This window comes from Oncorhynchus kisutch, linkage group LG10 (genome assembly GCF_002021735.2).
Source record: "Oncorhynchus kisutch isolate 150728-3 linkage group LG10, Okis_V2, whole genome shotgun sequence".
Lineage (NCBI taxonomy): Eukaryota > Metazoa > Chordata > Actinopteri > Salmoniformes > Salmonidae > Oncorhynchus > Oncorhynchus kisutch.
In genome coordinates, this window is record NC_034183.2 from 55,369,923 (window position 1) to 55,392,506 (window position 22,584).

At 41.1% G+C, this 22,584-nt stretch overlaps 1 protein-coding gene across 1 annotated transcript in view; it reads right to left on the bottom strand.

Annotated features, from left to right (window-relative positions):
- The window catches only part of elfn1a (extracellular leucine-rich repeat and fibronectin type III domain containing 1a), an 86,960-nt gene that overhangs the window by 23,029 nt on the left and 41,347 nt on the right, over positions 1–22,584 (bottom strand). Inside the window, exon 2 of the mRNA XM_020486566.2 lies at positions 18,642–18,737. The gene's annotated coding sequence lies outside the window, so the exon portion shown is untranslated. The remainder of the gene's footprint in view (positions 1–18,641; positions 18,738–22,584) is intronic.

The following is a 22,584-nucleotide window of genomic DNA, read 5'->3' on the forward strand; positions in this document are numbered from 1 at the left end:
GGAGGGCCTGAAGAAATGTAACCACTCTCAAATTCATAGACAGAGATGTGGATACAAGGACTGACCATCCATGATATCTAAATTATAGTTGAACCCTTTTTTAAGGCTATACAGTGTTTGTTTACATTTACATTGTTTACAGACATTGGAGTAAAACATGCTTGTAATCTGGGTTCTGATGGGGTACGACTGTTGAGCTAAGCTCATGAGGCATTTACAGTATAAGTTATTTTCTTCACAAATCAATGGGTATACACTGAGTATACCAAACATTAGAACACCCGCCATAAAAAAGCGAAACTATGGTTTGCAACTGCACATGTGGACAAAGATCGTAGTTTTTTGAGAAATGTCCTCGGGTCTGATGAAACAGAAATGGAATTGTTTGGCCATAATGACCATCGTTATGTTTGGAGGAAGAAGGAGGAGGCTTGCAAGTCGAAGAGCACCATCCCAACCGTGAAGTACGGGGGTGGCAGCTTCATGTTGTGGGGGTGCTTTGCTGCAGGAGGGACTGGTGCACATCACAAAATAGATGGCATTATGAGGTAGGAAAATTATGTGGATATATTGAAGCAACATCTCAACACATCAGTCAGGAAAGTTAAAGCTTGGTCGCAAATGGGTCTTCCAAATGGACAATGACCCCAAGCATACTTACAAAGTTGTGGCAAAATGGCTTAAGGACAACAAAGTCAAGGTATTGGAGTGGCCATCACAAAGCCCTGACCTCAATCCCATAGAAAACGTATGGGCAGAACTGAAAAAGCGTGTGCGAGCAAGGAGGCCTACAAACCTGACTCAGTTACATCAGCTCTGTCAGGGGCAATGGACCAAAATTCACCTAACTTGTTGTGGGAAGCTTGTGGAAGGCTACCAAAAACATTTGACCCAAGTTGAACAATTTAAAGGCAATGCCACAAACTACTAATTGAGTGTATCTAAACTTCTGACCCATTGGTAATGTGATGAAATAAATAAAAACTGAAATAAGAAATCTCTACTATTATTCTGACATTTCACGTTCTTAAAATTAAGTGGTGATCCTAACTGACCTAAGACAGGGCATTTTTACCAGGATTAAATATCAGGAATTGTGAAAAACTGAGTTTAAATGTAGTTGGCTAAGGTGCATGTAAACTTCTGACTTCACCTGTACATGTAGGTAGAGTTAAAGTGACTGTGCATTGATAATAAACAGAGTGGCAGCAGTGTAAAAGAGGGGGGCCTTCCTCTGACACCATCTGGTATAGAGATCCTTGATGGCAGGAAGCTTGGCCCAAGTGATGTACTGGGCAGTATGCACTACCCTCTGTAGTGCCTTGTGGTCGGAGGCCGAGCAGTTGCCATACCAGGCAGTGATGATCTCGATGGTGCAGCTGTAGAACGTGAGGATCTGAGAACCCATACCACATCTTTTCAGTCTCCTGAGGGGGAATATGCTTTTTCTTACCCTCTTCACGACTGTCTTGGTGTGTTTGGACCATGATAGTTTGTTGGTGATGTGGACACCAAGGAACTTGAAGCTCTCAACCTGCTCCACTACAGCCCTATCGATGAGAATGGGGGCGTGCTCGGTCCTCCTTTTCCTGTAGTCCACAATCATCTCCTTTGTCTTGATCACGTTGAGGGAGAGATTGTTATCCTGGCACCACACGGCCAGGTCTCTGACATAAAGGCTGTCTCATATTTGTCATTGATCAGGCCTACCACTGTATTGTTGTCGGCAAACGTAATGATGGTATTGGCCATGCAGTCATGGGAGTACAGGGAGTACAGGAGGGGACATTCTTGATACACACAATAGACTGTTGAGTGTGAAAAACCCAGTTGTGTTGCAGTTCTTGACACAAACCGGTGAGCCTGGCACCTACCACCATACTCCGTTCAAAGGCACTTCAATCTTTTGTCTTGCCCATTCATCCTCTGATTGGCAAAGACACACAATCAATGTTTCAATTGTCTAAAGGCTTCAAAATCCTTCTTTAACCTGTCTTCTCCCCTTAATCTACACTGATTGAAGTGGATTTAACAAGTGACATCAATAAGGGATCATAGCTTACACCTGGATTCACCTGGTCAGTTTATGTCATGGAAAGAGCAGGTGTCCTTAATGTTTTGTATAGTCATTAGGACCGGAGCCGTCTTGACCACCATCTCTAGTGGCTTGTAATGGGTAGTATATGGTGTTGTAGGTCCATTGCTGCTTTACATTCAACTCCAGCTGTTAAGTTCAAGGATATTTGAAGGCTGTTTCTTGTAGACTAAATATAGAACATGGAAAATCAATTGTGTTGATTGAGCACCTCTGGGCCCTGGCCTTTTCACAGGTGTTTGTGGATGTTTTCATTTGAAATCTCATAACTGTGTTTTTCCTTGAATTCGGGCTGTAGTTATATGAATTGCAATGCATCATATTTAGCAGGCTGCAGGAAAAAAACATTGGCAGAATGCATCATCAAGCCTGTTTGTTGATTAAAATGTCGTTCTCTCAATCCAGGCTCTGTCATGTGGATAGGATTGCACTGCGGAAATGGTACATATGTTTGCTTCACTGCAAGTGATAAAAGCACCTCAAAGTCATCAAAAGGTCACTCCTATGCCTCCAACCCTTAACCTGTCTCAGCACTGAATACATTGCCCCACAGTATCAATTTAGCATTGATACCTGCATCAGTTATGTATGAAACTTACTAAAATAGGTGCCATTTGTCTTTCTCTGGGTGCCAACATATATACAGTACCATTTAAAAGTTTGGACACAACTACTCATTCAAGGGTTTTTCTTTATTTTTACAATTTTCTACATTGAAGAATAATAGTGAAGACATCAAAACTATGAAATAACATATATGGAATTATGTAGTAACCCAAAAATATATTTTATATTTGAGATTCTTCAAAGTAGCCACCCTTTGCCTTAATGACTTTGCACACTCTTGGCATTTGCTCAACCAGCTTCATGAGGTAGTCACCTGGAATGCATTTCAATGTTAATTTGTGGAATTTCTTTCCTTCTTAATGCGTTTGAGCCAATCAGTTGTGTTGTGACAAGATAGAGATGGTATACAGAAGATAGCCCTATTTGGTAAAAGACCAAGTCCATATTATGGCAAGAACAGGTCAGTCAATACGGAACATTTCAATAACTTTGAAAGTTTCTTCAAGTGCAGTCGCTAAAAACCATGAGAGCCAGATAAAACTGTCTCTTATGAGGACCGCCACAGGAAAGTATTACTCAGATTTACCTCTACTGTGGAGGATAAGTTCATTAGAGTTACCAGCCTCATGAATTGCAGCCCAAATAAATGCTTCACAGAGTTCTAGTAACAGACACATCTCAACATCAACTGTTCAGAGGAGACTGAGGGAATCAGGCCTTCATGATTGAATTGCTGCAAAGAAACCACTACTAACGGACACCAATAATAAGAAGAGAGTTGCTTGGGCCAAGAAACATGAGCAATGGGCATAAGTCCAAATTTGAGATTTGTGGTTCCAACCGCCGTGTCTGTGAGACGCAGAGTAGGTGAACGGATGATCTCTGCATGTGTGGTTCCCACTGTGAAGCATGGAGGAGGAGGTGTGATGGCGTGGTGGTGCTTTGCTGGTGAAACTGTCAGTGATTTATTTAGAATTCAAGGCACACTTAACCAGCATGGCCACCACAACATTCTGCAGCGATACGCCATCCCATCTAGTTTGCACTTTGTAGGATTATCATGTGTTTTTCAACAGGAAAATGACCAAAACACATCTCCAGGATGTGTAAGGGCTATTTTACCAAATAGAGTGATGGAGTGCTGCATCAGATGACCTGGCCTCCACAATCCCCTGACCTCAACCCAATTGAGATGATTTAGGATGAGTTGGACCGCAGAGTGAAAGGAAAAGCAGTCAACAAGTGCTCAGCATATGTGGGAACTCCTTCAAGACTATCGGAAAAGCATTCCTCATGAAGCTGGTTGAGAGAATGCCAAGAGTGTGCAAAGCTGTCACCAAGGAAAAGGGTGGCTCCTTTGAAGAATCTCAAATAAAACATATATTTTTATTTGTTTAACACTTTTTTGGTTACTACATGATTACATATGTATAATTTCATAGTTATGATGTTTACACTTTTATTCTACATTGTAGAAAATATTAAAAATAAAGAAAACCCCTTGAATGAGTAGGTGTGTCAAAACTGTTGACTGGTACCGTATATATAAAAAAACGAATCAGAAGACTGGTATCTGATAGTTCCGACCTGGTCTCAGAGCATTTTGTATTATTCTGTATGTAAATCCAAAACACTCCATTTCTTTTTTTCAAAGCTTAAAACTGCGTATAGGTTGTTGCATCCATCAATGCAATTGTCTGCATAAATTCCAATCCCCCATATATTTTTTGTGGTATATATAGAATATAGAATATATAGAAGATATATAGAGATACACTCAATTAGTATTTGGTAGCATTGCCTTCAAATTGTTTAACTTGGGTCAAACGTTTCAGGTAGCCTTCCACAAGCTTCCCACAATAAGTTGGGTGAATTTTGGCCCATTCCTCTTGACAGAGCTTTTATTAGTCCCTCCATTCAACCCCTCCCATCTATCTCTTAACATCATCCATATTGGATTTCTATTTGCCATTTATTTTTTAACTATGCTGTGGTGCTTCACAAAAGTACTGAACCTTTCTATTCTCATAGTTTCTACAGATTGTAAATTAAAGATAAAATGTTTTGCTAAAATAATTAGTATATTATTGATCGATTGACTATGGCTTTTCAAATGAGTTCGAGGTAAATGTTGCAATTCTTCAGCCATTCCTGGACCAAAAAACGAGCTACATACAGTATGGACAGTACCAAAATAAATGATCTAATGACTCAAAAAACATCAGCAGAGCTGGGAAAAGTGTATCCTTCACATATGGCATGTATTCATTTGTGGATGTCCATCCCCCATTTCGTATGATATGTTATGAATTCCAATTCGTATGATATGTTACGAGTTTGCTTAACTTACAAAATGTTACGAATTTTCAAAATGTACTGTATGTTACGAATTTTACAAATAGTAGCTAGTTGGCTAATGTTAGCTAGGCTAGGGGTTAGTGGTAAGGGTTAAGGTTAGGGTTAAGTTTTAGGTAAAAGGGTTAAGAGTTAGGTAAAAGGGTTAAGGTTAGGGGAAGGGTTAGCTAACATGCTAAGATGTTGCAAATTACTTACAAAGTAGGTTGTTCATGATGAGTTTCGAACTCGCAACCTTTGGGTTGCTAGACATTTGTGTTATACACCCACTTATCCACCTCTACCAGCCTTAAGTAACCATCCGTCTTTATCTAACCATACCAAACGTAACATATCATACTCATTTGTGTGTCCCTGATTTCCATTTACTATGTTACGTCTAGTCTATGAGACCAGGCTGATAGTTCTTGTTCCTCTCACCAACTCACTAACATAGAGATAATATTTCACAAACTGCACCTTATCAGAGGTGTGATTGGCATTTCTTCATATTCTCACCGTCCAGTGTGCAGTGGCTCTACGGTGCTAAATGTCAGTCAGTAGAGATGAGAAGCAGTTTAAAGCTGATGCTGCAACGACCTACGCTACTCTTTTTAAATGACTCATATAGATCAAATGATTGTGCAGGGGAGTTAATGGCCATGGCAGGGAAAAGCACCAGGGATCCCCTTGATGATGGAAATTGTGACATTTGGCATATGCAATTGTGCAGATTTTTGCTGCAGAACAGCATTCATGACATAGTGGAAACATATTTACATCAAACAGTATTTTGTTGTGTGAGACATACTGCATGTGGCTTGAAAAATAACAGCCCTACAGGACAGCGACGGATCTCATCATTTAAGTTTGAGGTATTTTGCAATAACTTCACCAATACAGTAGCCTTCACAGAGTATGATATTCTTATAATACGTTTTTTTTGTTTTGTTTTCAGATAAATGCAATTTTGAGGAAGAATGACCTTACTGCACAGTATGTGTGTGAGGGATAGTATATTGACAGCACAACCATATGAGACAAACAATAAATAGGAAGCCTGTATGTGATTCAAGGCCAGAGTTGAAGGGAGCATGAAGGTCAGCAGTGGAAATCTATTCCGAGTCGATGTCAGTCAACGTTCTCCGATGTCATGAGCATGTCTTCCAGGGGGGGTTCTCAGTCCTCTAGTCTCACTATTAGGGGAAGATTTACTGTCCCCACAGGGGCTTTAATGATAAGGCCTGGATGTACAGAATAAATTAAAACAAATAAAGTCTCTATAACTTAGAGGGTAAAGGTTTTAAACACTGCCACGCTGGTTTCTTACTATTCTCCATTTTGTGTCATATTGCACATAATGCCACAGTGAATCTTGATCTCAATTGCCTCTACAGTACCATGGGAACAATAGGCGATGTTCCATAGTTTTACCACAGCATTCTTTCTGGACAGGCTCTGTCCCTTGTGACACGTGTCAAAGAAAGCAGCTTGGCACAGAGGGCCCTCACCTCTTTTCAACTGTTTAACTTCCAGACGTCCTCAACATCCGTCAAAGCAAAGTGTCAATCACAGGTTCAAAGTGGTCATTAAAAACCATACTCGCAGTCTGTATTGTCTCCTCAGTTTCTAGGCTCAGTTAGAGGAACTAAATAGAATGAGTGCATGGACTTGAAGTCGACCCCTTTGGGTCATCCTCAGATGAGAAGTCAACATGTTGCTTTTTTACTAAAGTAGGGCTCCCGAGGGCAGTACATCACCACTGTTGATACTGGAGAGATTAAATCAACGCCAGTCAATTGATCTAGCTATCCAGGCGTTCACATTGATGTGTTCAACTGTGATAACATTTTGAAGTCCTTCCAAATGTGCCACTCTCGCTAGTGATTGACAAAGACAGATCAAAAGGCGATTTGCCTCACATTGAAATCTAGTTGCCATGGACACTGACATTGTTTGAAATCAAAGGGAAACAGTGCCAATATTAGCTCCAGTTTGAAATTATAATCAAAAATTGTAACAGGTAAAAAACCATTAAAACATTAAAACATGAAAGATTAAAGAGTTCTAATCCTGCTCCTGATGTGCATAATAAATATCATATTTTAGTGACCCTTGCATTGCTGAGCATATTATAACTATAGATGGTTTGACATTATGGACTCAGGAAAGATTGCTCTTCATAGTATCTACAATTCAGTCCATACACAATTGTGTAAGTTCTTAGATGCCTTCTTCAAAGATTGACAGAGAGCAGCATACCACAATGTGTTCGACACACCCTGATCTGTTTCACCTGTCTTTGTGCTTGTCTCCACCCCCCTCCAGGTGTCGCCCATCTTCCTCGTTATCCCCAGTATATTTATACCTGTGTTCTCTGTTTGTCTGTTGCCAGTTCGTCTTCTCTTGTCATGTCTTACCAGTGTCTTTTCCTGTCTCGCTGCGTTCTAAAGTTCTGTTTCCTAGTTTCCATGGTTCTGACCATTCTGCCTGCCCTGACCCAGAGCCTGTCTGCTGTTCTGTACCTTATTGTCTCTGCCCTGGATTACGGACCTCTACCTGCCTTTTATTGTCTTTTGCCTGCCCCCTGTTTGGGTCAATAAACATCTGTGACTCTAGCTGTCTGCATCTGGGTCTTATCCTGAGTTCTGATAGTGTTGTATTGTCTAAGAGATTTGAGCCTTTACCTTAGCAGCAGACAACACGGCTATCTGTGGTTCTACCAACAGATTCCATCCCTTTAGGGTTTAACAAGGAGAGTTTGAGGCTTTCTAGCCGTTAACCCTGGTTAAATTCCTGTTCCCATGCTGTTTATTCTCCACTGCCCTCGGATTCTCCACAATGTGAAAAACATGACAGTTGAGGTACTGACTACAAGTTCTCAGAGAATTTGTTCAGATTGACCCGTCTGAATCCCTTTAACATTCAGTCTCTAGATTGCTGGCACTCAAGCATAGGGAGGGTAGTGTGTTTCTTCCCTGGTTTACATTCACTCTTTTGCAGGTTTTACCATATAATTTCTGCCATCCTAGACACATTTCCTCATCTGCTTGGTACTGCACTTATGCACTATTTTCCATACATTAACTATATGACAGGTTAATATTTAAGTCATAATTCCCTCTAAGCAAGTGTTTGGAGGATACATTGGCACGGGTGTTGTTAGGCTCGAGATGAAGTGGAGGGCCGGCAAATCGTGCCAATGTATCCTCCAAACACCGGCATTAAGGGCATTATCACTTTAATACAACGGATTTGTAACAAATTGAAATGATATTTTCATGAAAAAAATATTTTTATGAACTTAATCATTCTATCCAATCATTCCTTCAACAAGATATAGTCCCGACACAAATCTAGGGTTGCTACCCAAGCCGGCTGGTCGTTCATATATCGGTTCGATTGCCAGAGACTTGACCCTGTCATTCAGTCTTTTGTTCTGTGTTGCCATACTGGCTGGCAACGCTCTTAACCCTTGCTTGCTAGCTAGCCAACTACAGCTCATTTACTGTCATGTCAAACAGTGCAGCCAGAATAACAACAGTAGCTGCATTTACATTTGTTTAAGCTGTTTTCTCGTGACATTTATTTGGAAATATCCATAACAATGAGCTAATGAGGCACAATTTCACCTGGCATAGAAAATGTGCTCTCTCGTCAGGACACTGTTGTTCAGAGGAGCTAGCCAACAACACAGCTAACAATTTCACTTCAAACTGAAGTTGGAAAGATTGCAAACTACCTGCACTTCGTTTTGTTTTAGCTTTCTTCAATTTACATTTCTTTGTATATATCAATAAAAATGATGCCAGCTGATTCATGATTTCGACTGTCTGAGAATCGCTGTCTGTCTGTCTCGTCTCGACTACCGACCCCTACACCTTCTTTACTATGGGACAGCTGGAGATCGAAATTGAATATGGAAACAATGATGCAAATGTTAGAGAGACAGCAAGGTTTATACAAATCTTCGCTGTTGAAAACTAAATGTTGGTCTAAAAGAAATGTAAGATAATGTCTAGATGCTTTTTAAAGTGGAAATCAAGTTTATAAATTGCCTGGTTGGGCTGATGAGACACTGGATTGCACAGTAAGATTGAGAGTAAATAGTCATTTTCGTGTCATAGATTTAGCTGGTGGAATAGACACTGGCTGGAATGCTCTTTTAACCAATCAGAATTCAGGATTTGACCCATCCGTTGTATAAAGTCTACCAGACTAACTGTCTATCCTGTACTCTATCCACCATTCATAGTGACAATAGTGATAGGTGGATCGTTTGTCCAGATCTGCATTTGGCTAACTAGCAATCATACCGCACATAAAAACATTCAAAGCTGCATCAATTTTCCATATGAATCCACAAGAACAAATAGGTACAGCTGATAGGCAGCGGAGAAACCAGGTGCATAATTGCGCATGAAAGGACAGTGAAGACATGAGACATGCAGCTCAAAAATCTTTCCTATTGATCTAGTTTAGGGACATTACAATTATCCTACCTATAGTAGTCTACAACACCGCAATTACAATTAATAATTGCATTATTACACTCTAGGTTGCAGTGAAAATGTAATTTGAAAAGCAGTGGGAAAGCCCTGTAATTTGAATGTTTCATTCAATTTCAATTTTTAATTGTTTTTATTTAACCTTTATTTAACTAGGCAAGTCAGTTAATTAAGAACAAATTTGTATTTACAATGACGGTCTACCCTGGCCAAACCACTGACGACTCTGGGCCAGTTCTGCTCCGCCCTATGGGATCGGTGGATCAGTGGGTGGGTCTTCTCTCTACAGTTTATAAGGTCTAGAAAGGAACAGTAGCAAGCCCGGCTGGGTGTATTTTGACTTCTGTTTTATTTTCTATTTTACTAAGCTGCGCTGTCTGTTGCAGATCATCATTCTCCCAAGTCGTCCTATAATAGTGTGGCCACATACGCTCCTGGCAGGCCCAGTTATTCAGGAACGCTTAACACATGCTCTGCCTCCTCTCCAACCCAAGCCTAAATACTGTATGTGTAATTTGACAAAACCAGTAGACCTAGAGTTGAAAATGCAATGGAAATCCATTTAACTTGTATTTTATTTATTCGGTACATGAGAATTGAACCACAAAAGTTATTTTCATTTGCACTATGTATTTATGCACATCATTTTATCCGCAACAAATTAAATTAGATGGAAACACAACTCTGATGGGATAACACAATCTCACACTCAGTTCGCGCAAATATGTAGCAAAAGTATTTGGCTTAATTTGTAGGAAAATACATTTTGGGGGGGGCAAGCTTTGGAACAATCTGTTGAAAGATATTGGAGCAATGCATTTTGGGCAATGGTGTTCTACACTGCCTTTTTTTTGTATCACAAAACACATTTATATAAAAAAACAAGTGTTACAACCCAATATTGTTAATCGTGGGCGGCAGGTAGCCTAGTGGTTAGAGCGTTGGGCTAGTAACAGAAAGGTTGCTGGATTGAATCCCCGAGCTGACAAGGTAAAAATCTGTTGTTCTGCCCCTGAACAAGGGAGTTAACCCACTGTTCCCCGGTAGGCCGTCATTGCAAATAAGAATTTGTTCTTAACTGACTTGCCTAATTAAATAAAGGTGAAATAATTTTTTTAAATTACAAATATCAACCAGGTAGTGACCAAAATACTTACAATATAAAAGTAGCCTTAGGTTAAAAATAGTGCTATGCTTGTTTCTATGCTTGTTTTCGCTTAATACTTTACATCCAGATTGGAGTAAAAAGTTGTATTTGTCCGATTTTTCTGTTTATTTTCTGTGGTATCAATGAAGGTATTTGATTGGGGAATGGGGATACATTATAATAATGGGAATTAAATAACCAATAAGTGTGGGGAAACAGAAGACCCGTAAAAAAAATCTGTTTGGTTTAAATTCCCCTGGTGCAAACTGCATTTGCAACTATAACGAGTCTGTACTATGATCAATTAATCATATCAATGCAGTTAATAAACAGGTTCATGTAAAATAATGAATTATGTTGAGTTACACTTATGGCACTTCCAAGGCAGTTTCATGATGATTATTATGGTCGTGTCAATCATGTTATATACTTAAGCTATTGTGACAAGGCTTTTTCCAGCATGGCGTAGGCCTACTGCCTCTGCCCAGAGGCCTACTAGGAATTCATGGCAACGGCCGTTAGAGCTCACTTTGCCACGTATGAACCCTGGTTAGAGTCCTCGTTGCAGCTTTCCCTTTCTTCCGCTACATTGATGGCAGCGTTGGGATCACGTTCAGCTCACACCTAGTTATGTGATCTAGTGGTGGGAAGTCGTCCGGGTTAGGGAGGGTTTGGCCGGTAGGGATATCGTTGTCTCATCGCGCACTAGCGACCCCTGTGGCGGACCAGTGCACGCTAACCAGGTCGCCAGGGGCACGGTGTTTCCTCCGAAGCATTGGTGCGGCTGGCTTCCGGGTTGGATACGCGCTGTGTTAAGAAGCAGTGCGGCTTGGTTGGGTTGTGTTTCGGAGGATGCATACGGGAGTTGTAGCGATGAGACAAGATAGTAACTACTAACAGTTGGAGAAAAAGGGAGGTAAAATTTAAAATAAAATTTTAATTTTCAAAAAGTTGCCTGAAGCTGAATGGAAAGTGCCATACCCAGACCAGTTATTCAGAAGAAAATCCTCTGTATGTCTAATTTGCATAAGTTCACTTACCTGTGTGGACCCAAAACAAACACGTTCTACACCTTCACAAAGTACCTGTTTAAAGTGTTATTACACTTTTGTTAAAGCTTATACATATAATAACCTGACAATGATCCACATCATATGGTAGACAAATAATGTAAGTGTGCTCTGCAGCAAAACACAACTATCCGTTATTTAGGATGCAAACCAATAATATGAATCACTGTTGATCCATCCTGTTCTGATCTAATGAGGCGGATGTAGGATTTTCTACGGCCTAGAATCAAGGCCTTTCCCAGTCATGAAGGATGAAGCTAGGCCTCTCTTGGTTCTCATTGGCAAAGACTGAACTCTAATTAGGGGCTATATGTCAGACTCTCCTATACCACTTTGCCCAACATGTTATACCCCATAGGTTGTAAATTAACCCTTTTATAAGGTGATTTAACTTGTATGATTGTTTGTAGAGCTGTGAAACCCATAGCTGAATGGCTCAGACTGAGCATTTCTCACTGGAAATTGCTGCTGACATTGAACATAGCCTAGGGTTAGGTTATTTAATTAATTTCAGACTCTCCTATACCACATTTCCAAACTTCTTATACCCCATAGGTTGTAAATACAACTTTTTTAAGCTGATTCAACTTGTATCATTATTATAGAGCTGTGAAACCAATTGCCGAATGGCTTCATTTATTTATGGAGAGCAATTTAAATTATTTAACAGGTAGGGTCCATTTATTGACAGTAGAGTGTTGATTAATTATTGCTTTCTTCAGTGGAAATACAGAATATGTATAAAAATGCCAAATATTCCAAAAGCTAAATCAGGTAGAGATTTAGTGCTATTTAACCATATTAATCATTACTGAAACATGCAACTGCAAACATTTAACCAGTTAAAGATTAGGAATACATGACAGATACAACATTTTTATAAAAAATGATGAATACAAAAGTCAAGAGTTGGCTATAACATCAGTAAAAACAAAGTGAGTGTGTGTACATATGTGTGTAAGTGTTGGTGTGTAAGTGTAAGTGTATAATGGTGTGTATTATATAATTTCCCAACATGAAATTGTATCCACATTCCCCAATTAAATATCTTCATCGATACCACAGAAAAAAAAACAGTATTTTTTTCTCCAATCTGGGAACAAAATTCGACATACAGTGCATTCGGAAGGTATTCAGACCCCTTGACTTTTTACACATTTTGTTACGTTACAGCCTCATTCGAAAATTAAATAAATGGTTATTTTTCTGAATAAATATACACACTATAATTTATTATTTACATTTTATTTCACCTATTTTTAACCAGGTAGGCTAGTTGAGAACAAGTTCTCATTTGCAACTGTGACCTGGCGAAGATAAAGCAAAGCAATGTGACACATACAACAACACAGAGTTACACATGGAATAAACAAACATACAATCAATATATACAGCATGTGCAAATGAGGTAGGATAAGAGAGGTAAGGTAATAAATAGGCTATGGTGGCAAATTAATTACAAATAGCAATTAAACACTGGAATGGTAGGATGTGCAGAAGATGAATGTGCATGTAGAGATACTGGGGTGCAAAGGAGAAAGATAAATAAATAAATAAATACAGTATGGGGATGAGGTAGACTGGATGGGCTATTTACAGATGAGCTATCTACAGGTGCAGTGATCTGTGAGCTGCTCTAACAGCTGGTGCTTAGTGAGGGAGGTAAGTGTCTCCAGCTTCAGAGATTTTTGCAGTTCGTTCCAGTCATTGGCGGCAGAGAATTGGAAGGAGAGCCGGCCAAAGGAAGAATTGGCTTTGGGGGTGACCAGTGAGATATACCTGCTGGAGCATGTGCTATGGGTGGTGCTGCTATGGTGACCAGTGAATTGAGATAAGGCTTTACCTAGCAGAGACTTGTAGATGACCTGGAGCCAGTGGGTTTGGAGACGAGTATGAAGCGAGGGCCAGCCAACGAGAGCATACAGGTCACAGGAGTGGGTAGTATATGGGGCTTTGGTTACAAAACGGATGGCACTGTGATAGACTGCATCCAATTTATTGAGTAGGGTATTGGAGGCTATTTTGTAAATTACATCGCCGAAGTCGAGGATCGGTAGGATGGTCAGTTTTACTAGGGTATGTTTGGCAGCATGAGTGAAGGATGCTTTGTTGCGAAATAGGAAGCTGATTCTAGATTTAATTTTGGATTGAAGATGTTTAATGTGAGTCTGAAAGGAGAGTTTACAGTCTAACCAGACACCTAGGTATTTGTAGTTGTTCACATATTCTAAGTTAGAACCATCCAGAGTAGTGATGCTGGACGGGCGGGCAGGTGCGGGTAGCGATCGGTTGAAAAGCATGCATTTAGTTTTACTCGCATTGAAGAGCAGTTGGAGGCCACAGAAGGACAGTTCACCAGCAGCGAGAGCGACATCATTGATGTATACAGAGAAGAGAGTCGGCCCGAGAATTGAACCCTGTGGCACCGCCATAGAGACTGCCAGAGGTCCGGACAACAGGCCCTCCAATTTGACATACTGAACTCTATCGGAGAAGAAGTTGGTGATCCAAGCGAGGCAATCATTTGAGAAACCAAGGCTGTCGAGTCTGCCAATAAGAATGTTGTGATTGACAGAGTCGAAAGCCTTAGCCAGGTCGATGAATACGGCTGCACAGTAATGTCTCTTATCAATGGCGGTTATGATATCGTTTAGGACCTTGAGCATGGCTGAGGTGCACCCATGACCAGCTCTGAAACCAGATTGCATAGCGAAGAAGGTACGGTGAGATTCGAAATGGTCGGTAATCTGTTTGTTAACTTGGCTTTCAAAGACCCTAGAAAGGCAGGGTAGAATAGATTTAGGTCTGTAGCAGTTTGGGTCAAGAGTGTCTCCCCCTTTGAAGAGGGGGATGACCGCGGCAGCTTTCCAATCTATGGGAATCTCAGACGATACAAAAGAGAGGTTGAACAGGCTAGTATTAGGGGTTTCAATAATTTTGACAGGTCATTTTAGAAAGAGAGGGTCCAGATTGTCTAGCCTGGCTGATTTGTAGGGGTCTAGATTTTGCAGCTCTTTCAGAACATCAGCTATCTGGATTTGGGTGAAGGAGAAGTGGGGAAGGTTTGGGCGAGTTGCTGTGGGGAGCGCAGGGCTGTTGCCCGGGGTAGGGGTAGCCAGGTAGAAAGCATGGCCAGCCGTAGAAAAAAGCTTATTGAAATTCTAAATTTTGGGGGATTTATCAGTAGTGACAGTGTTTCAGTGTAGTGGGCAGCTGGGAGGAGGTGCTCTTATTCTCCATGGACTTTACAGTGTCCCAGAACCTTTTTGAGTTTGTACTACAGGATGCAAATTTCTGTTTGATAAAGCTAGCCTTAGCTTTCCTAACCGCCTGTGTATATTGGTTCTTAACTTCCCTGAAAAGTTGCATATCACGGGGGCTATTCGATGCTAATGCAGAACGCCACAGGATGTTTCAATGGCAAACATGTCTGGAGTGAACCAAGGGCTATATCTATTCCTAGTTTTAAAAAAATTGAATGGAGCATGCTTATTTGACATGGTCAGGAAGGCACTTGTAAATAATAACCAGGCATCCTCTACTGACGGAATGAGGTCAATGTCATTCCAGGATACCCCGGCCAGGTCGATTAGAAAGGCCTGTTCACTGAAGTGTTTTAGGTAGCATTTGACAGCGTTTGACAGTGATGAGAGGTGGTTGTTTGACCGCAGACCCATTACGGATGGAGGCAATGAGGCAGTGATCGCTGAGATCTTGGTTGAAAACAGCAGAGGTGTATTTGGAGGGCGAGTTATTTAGGATGATATCTATGAGGGCCCGTGTTTACGGATTTGGGGTTGTACCTGGTAGGTTCATTGATAATTTGTGTGAGATTGAGGGTATCAAGCTTAGATTGTAGGACGGCCAAGGTGTTAAGCATGTCACAGTTTAGGTCACCTAGGAGCACGAGCTCAGAAGATAGATGGGAGGCAATCAATTCACATATGGTGTCCAGGGCACAGCTGGAGGCAGAGGGGGGTCTATAGCAAGCGGCAACGGTGAGTTACTCGTTTCTGTGAAGGTGAATTTTTAGAAGTAGAAGCTCAAATTGTTTTGGTACAGACCTATAATGACAAAGCAAAAACCGTTTTTCAGAAATGTTTGCAAATTTATGTAAAATATCATACATTTGTACAATATCACATTTACATAAATTATTCAGACCCTTTACTCAGTACCTTGTTGAAGCACCTTTTGCAGCGATTACAGCCTTGAGTGTTCTTGGGTATGACGCTACAAGCTCGGTACACCTGTATTTGGGTAGTTTATCCCATTCTTCTCTGCAGATCCTCTCAAGCTATGTCAGGTTGGATGGGGAGCGTTGCTGTACAGCTATTTTCAGGTCTCTCCAGAGATGTTTGAACGGGTTCAAGTCCGGGCTGGGCCACTCAAGGACATTCAGAGACTTGTCTCGAAGCCACTCCTGCATTGTCTTGGCTGTGTGCTTAGGGTCGTTGTCCTGTTGGAAGGTGAACCTTCACCCCAGTCTGAGGTCCTGAGCGCTCTGGAGCAGGTTTTCATCATCTCTCTGTACTTTGTTCCCTTCATCTTTGCCTCGATCAAAGTCTCTCAGTCCCTACCGCTTAAAAACATTCCCACTGCATGATGCTACCACTACCATGCTTCACCGTAGAGATGGTGCCAGGTTTCTTCCAGATGTGACGCTTGACATTTAGGCCAAAGAGTTCAATCTTAGTTTCATCAGACCAGAGAATCTTGTTTCTCATGGTCTGAGAGTCTTTAGGTGCCTTTTGGCAAAGTACAAGCATGCTGTCATCTGCCTTTTACTGAGGATTGGCTTCTGTCTGTCAACTCTACCATAAATGACTGATTGGTGGAGTTGGTTGTCATTCTGGAAGGTTCTCCCATCTCCACAGAGGAACTCTAGAGCTCTGTCAGAGTGACCATCAGGTACTTGTTCACCTCCCTGACCAAGGCCTTTCTCCCCCGATTGCTCAGTTTGGCTGGGCGGCCAGCTCTAGGAAGGGTCTTGGTGGTGATGGAGGCCACTGTGTTCTTGGGGACCTTCAATTCTGTAGAAATGTTTTGGTACCCTTCCCCAGATCTGTGCCGCTCCAATCCTGGAGCTCTATGGACAATTCCTTCGACCTCATGGCTTGGTTTTTGCTCTGACATGCACTGTCAACTGTTGGATCTTATATAGACAGGTGTGTGCCTTTATGTCCAATCAATTTAATTTACCAAAGGTGGACTGTTGTAGAAACATCTCAAGGGTAATCCATGGAAACAGGATGAACCTGAGCTCAAAATCGAGTCTCATAGCAAAGGGACTGAATACTTATGTGAAGAAGGTATTTGTTTTATTTTTTAATACATTCGCAAACATTTCTAAAAACCTGTTTTCGCTTTGTCATTATGGGTATTCTGTGCAGATTGCTGAGTATTTTTTTTCTTTCATTTTAGAGTAAGGCTGTAACAATGAAATGTGGAAAAAGTCAAGGGGTCTGAATACTTTCAGAAGGCATGGTAGATATATAAATAAAAGTGGTAAACAAAAAAAGGGAGTGTAAAACACCATTGCCCATCATGCATTGCTCTAATAACTTTCAAAACACTGTTTTCTGAAGTTTGCCTCCCCAAAATGTATTTTCCTATGAATGAAGTCTCATAAAAATGTGTCGTTTCACACGAATTAAGACGCACAAAAATGCACGAAATCTGCTTAAATGCCATTTCTACATATTTGCACGAATTGAGTGTGAGATTGTGTTGGATGGGGAAAATATTGTTTTTATGCAAATGTTTGAACATTTGCATGAAAATCTTTCGCAATTGGATTGAAACCTAGCTATAAACACCATAAAGACTCTGGCAAGTGCTCTAATCCAGTGTCACTTTGATTATGCCTACACATCAAGGTTCAACAGCAGCCCCAAACATCTAAAGAATAAGCTACAGACCAGCCAAAACAAGCTTGTAAGAATTATGCTTGAACTACCCTCTCATACTCATCTGGAGGTCAATCATTTTAAGCAGCTAGGCTGGCTATCTGTGGAAAAAAATGGTAGTATTAATTCAACTTGGTCTGGTCCAAGTTCACAGATTTAGCTCCCAGGTACCTATCCAACTATTTGTTATTTGTTAGAGCTGTCCACCAGAAAATACCAGAGCCAGAGAGTAATATTAACTGTTTTAAATATAAGTCTACCTGGTAAGAACAATTAAGCAATAAGGCACGAGGGGATGTGGTATATGGACAATATACCACGACTAAGAGCTATGCTTTGTTAATTGGTTGTATGGTGCATTGGCACAGAAACCTGTTAATGGAAAATGTGTTGCATATATTTTACATAACTATAAATATGGCATCAAAATGTAGAAAATCTGATTTCCCCCTAGCTTATCATGGTCTGCAGCCGGCTCTGGTCGTAGTGTAGGCCTAGTGAAACAAGCAGGGGGAGCAAGCTCATCCGTGGTGGTTGGCGAACCCTCAACCTTCTAGCCTGTAGCCCTGCATGTCAACGACTATGTTACAAAAACATGGCAGAGTGGCAAAGCTGATGTTTATCCATGTTTATAAACGCAGGGTCGCTAGACTTCCCGTTATTTGTGGACATAAGCATCATTTTTTATCAATTCTATGAGGGTGTGCATTTTTATTTTTAAAGTTCAAAGTGAGGGTCAGGTGAAAATATTTGTAACGTTGGGGAGGTACTTCTTTTAATGACCCCCGCCCAGTGAATTTAGAACTGACCCCTTCAAATTCATTTTCTTTTGTTGGAGAATACCATTTCCTGTGAGGGCTTGTCTTGTCTCATGTAGTTATCCATGCATATTGTGACCGGTAGATTAGAGATAGATTCCCCGGGATCCTCTTAGGGACACACATTACAGGGCAGCGTAACACCTGGAGGGAGTCATGCTAAGATTGAATTCATGCCAGTCACTGGACTTACCTCTGCTATCTGGGTTAATGTCTCCGATAAGTAAAAGCATCTCTGGGATCCTCCAGTAGCATCAGTCCAGTCCTCATGGATCCTTCTTCTGGTCCTCTGGGGAAACACACAGAAAATCGAAGGGTAAATCAAACTGAGTGCAAAGTGTGAATGAATCTCTTCATAACGTTGGAGTGGTTTTAAAACATTTCTGTCCAAACAAAGATAGAAATCCACGTAGAAATCCATATTTTAGTATCTAGCCAGCTCACACTGCTGTTTCGGTTCAGAACAGGGTCATTGGTTTTAGTAGTGCTCATAAAGGAGTAGTTCCCAACTCCGGTGCTGGAGTACATCCAACAGTATACATTTCTGTTGTGGCCCAGGACAAGCACACTTGATTCTACTTATCAACTAATCATCAACCCCTTAACAAGTTGAATGAGGTGTGTTTGTCTGGGGCTTCAACAGAAATGTATACTGTTGGATGTACTCCAGCACCGGAGTTGGGAGCCACTGTCATAAAGGATTGATTAGGGGAATTCATCTTAGGTGGGTGACCCTTATTACCTATAATGACCTATCATTGCCGGGGCACTCTGCAATAGCAATTCATGAGCACGTCCAACAGCACAACAATTTTTTCAAAGGAGTGATTTGATTCACTCTATAAACCTCAATTAACAGGGACAAGCTAATGAAATCCTGTATACCATATTCTGGCCATGCAATTTCCTGTGATCAGCAAACTGCTCATACTAATTAAACAAAACTCAATTTGCTTTCCTCCCTCTAAATGGCTTCCCGTATAAACCCAATGACTATTTTCCATACTCACTGCCCAGGGGGAACATGGGTGCTCTCTCTGTTCATATTACGGAAAGGCAAGACAATGATGAGAAACGGATACTTTGTACCCAGTATAAGTCATTTGTTAGCTAAATAGAATATGATGTATAGCCCTGCTGTTGCCTTTACTCATGTTGGTAGGATCTTGTTTATGAAGTCTCTATGCAACACTGCACTAATGAAAAGTTCCTATATAGACACCTACATACATATTAACTCAAGCTTCAGATGAGTGCGCTATCAGTATTCATATCAGTACTCTTGTCGAAATGAAATGATTCTCTATTCCCCTCTCCTGTGATCCACTGTTTGCGTGACATGCAGTATCTTGGGAAAAACACAGACAGAAATTCAATGTAGAACAGTAGCTAATGGAAATCTGAAACACTGCTAGAATTTCAATAAATCCTAGGATGATAGATAACACCATTCAATTAGCTGGTAAGGATGCAATTTGCATTCTGTTGAAAGAGGTGATAGTTTGAGTGCCCCGAGGCAGCTGTCATATAGCGCAGGCGAGCCTATGAAAACCCCCCAAAAACGGCGGAAACAAGAACCAAAAGAAGAGTTTGGGGAGTCTTGGGCACTATTCTTTTAATTACTCATCATAATGACTCCATTTAGCTGTTCAATGGCCCATTTTATGGCATTGAACAGGCCTGGGAAGCCCTGTGTCCTTGGCAGGGTTGATCCTGCAGCTGCCCCAGCTAGCTGCCCCATCTAGCCTACACTGCAAAACTGCAAAACCCTTCCCTCGACTCAGAACCCTGGGGGAATACAAGGGTCTCTCAAATATTGACAGGAAAAACAACACGTCTACATGGGTTTTCACTGTTACTAAACACAACCGTAACTCAATACATTATTTTCCAGAGGAAAAAAAATGTAAACAGAGAAAAAAATATAAACGGACGAGAAGCGCAAAACCTCAGGGGGATTTCAAATGTAAGTAAATGGTGTTTCCTGCACATATTTGTAAAAAATCAATGAAGTAACTAAATGAAGGAAACAAAATAACAAGTAAACAGGAATCACATCACATCTCCTATTAGAGCAGAATCATCCCCTCAGAGGCTGATGCTCTTCTCTACTCAGACAGTACGTGTAGTTTTGACAGGATTCTGACCTATTTGTGATGTAAGTGTTTCTGAGGTGGGGCGGGGGGGGGGGGGGGGGGGGGGTGGGGGGTGGGGAGCGGGCCGCAGGGGGGAGCTGGAGCCCAGGAGGAGGTGAAGGCCCCATATGGCCTTGGAGAGAGAGAGAGCATGAGTTTATGGCACATCACCGGCACACTGACCCTGAGCACTGGAAGGCTGGGCATCAACTCAGTCCGATCTGACTGACTGACTCTGCTCAGCTGCTGACAAGTGCAGAGGGGCACACAGGGGTATGTGGACCAAAATAGCCCTGCTGTGGTCCACTTCAGTTTGAAGCAATTGCTCACAAATCACTGGCAGGCACTTTCCTCCAAGATAGCGTTCCATAAAATGAGCTTTGTTGCACTGGAAATGCATTCCCTTTGTATGTATTCATTATTGAGGACACCCTGGATACCTTGTTTCAATCCGTGATAATGATAGCAATATTACAGGACATTGCTACAAGCGATTAGTGAAGTCCTTAGGTATTACTGTCTCAAGTTAATGATGTTCCCCATGAGTATGGGGTTGAATTTCCTAGACCATTAATAAATTATTGCTCTGAAGATACTGCACGTAGAACATTCTGTCTGCCAAGATACACAGATTGCATTACAATCTGTTCAATGTCGAATATCACACAAATTATAAAGTTAACCACAGGAAGTAACGGTAATGTCGTGGCATTGGTTATCCGTGGTAGTGGAATTAAGTTAAGGCCCGGGATTCAAGACACACAGATTACACGCATCACACCGATTAGATGTCTTGGATGGGATGTCAACAATATGGATTCCCAATACATTGTTTTGTCTGGCTCGGTTGGTCTTGTACTGGATTCACTGTGGAAGATGTGTAGTAGAAAGATGTTGCCAGTTAGTTGTGAGATAACCATCTGTCCATTCCACTCCCTCGGTCTGTCGACAAGAAAATACAATTAATATTGTACTAAAGAAGAACATGACAAGGCTGAACACTAGAAGATGAAACTGGGGCCGTTAATGTGGAAATCCAACATTTCCCAATTACAAACTTTGTTGTGTATTCTCCTCTATGTATAATACTTCAAAGCAGTGCAGCACAAAATAGGGATGGTAATTACATTGTTAAGTTAGTATTGCATTGCAACCCTTCTCTGAGGGACCTCAATGTGCTTGGTTGGTTAAAGCTGAGACTTTAACGACTGCACAAAGAAAACAACAGAGACGGGATGAGAGATTTCAGGATGGAATGGATGGATTCATCTGAAAACAAAAAGAACACTGGAATTCCTCAAAAGTTCAATGAATAATGAAAGAACCCCTGGTCAATTAATTTAAAGATCATTTTGAACAGAAAGAAAATATGGGTTAGTATGTGTATCTTTGCTCTGAAAATCTCCTATATTTAATCTGCAGAAAATACAAATACAAAAATGAGATAAAAACTCAAATAATCTTCCAGGTATGAAAAAATGCCATAGGCTCACAAAAGATTTGTAGAAGAAGAAAGTGAATTTCTAAGTGCGTTGGCTTTTTGTACAAGAGCATAATTCCAATGGAATATTCCCAAAAGGCGGAGTTGGAGACAGATGCAGCATTACACAGCACAGTAACATACAGTGAAACCATAAGAATGATGTAAGGTTTAACTGCATTTTTAGGACTTAGTCACATCAGCATTTCGCTGCACCTGCTATAACACCTGCTAAACTGTGTACGCGACCAATAAAGTTTGATTTGATTTGAGGTGTCTTAAAAGAAAGACGGCCATAAGAGAGGGCTGAGGGCTTTGCCTCTAGTGGCTGGCCGTCTTGGAGGCCACTGTAAGAGGAGAGGTATGCAGTCGTGCATTCATGAGTATCCCTATAATTCTTCTCTATGATGGGCTGAGATGCACACACTGGGATTATGCTTAGACAATCACCGCGGGGACGCCCTAAGACAAAGAACAGCCTCCACATGATGGAAACAGAAGCCCCGTTTACACCTGGTCTA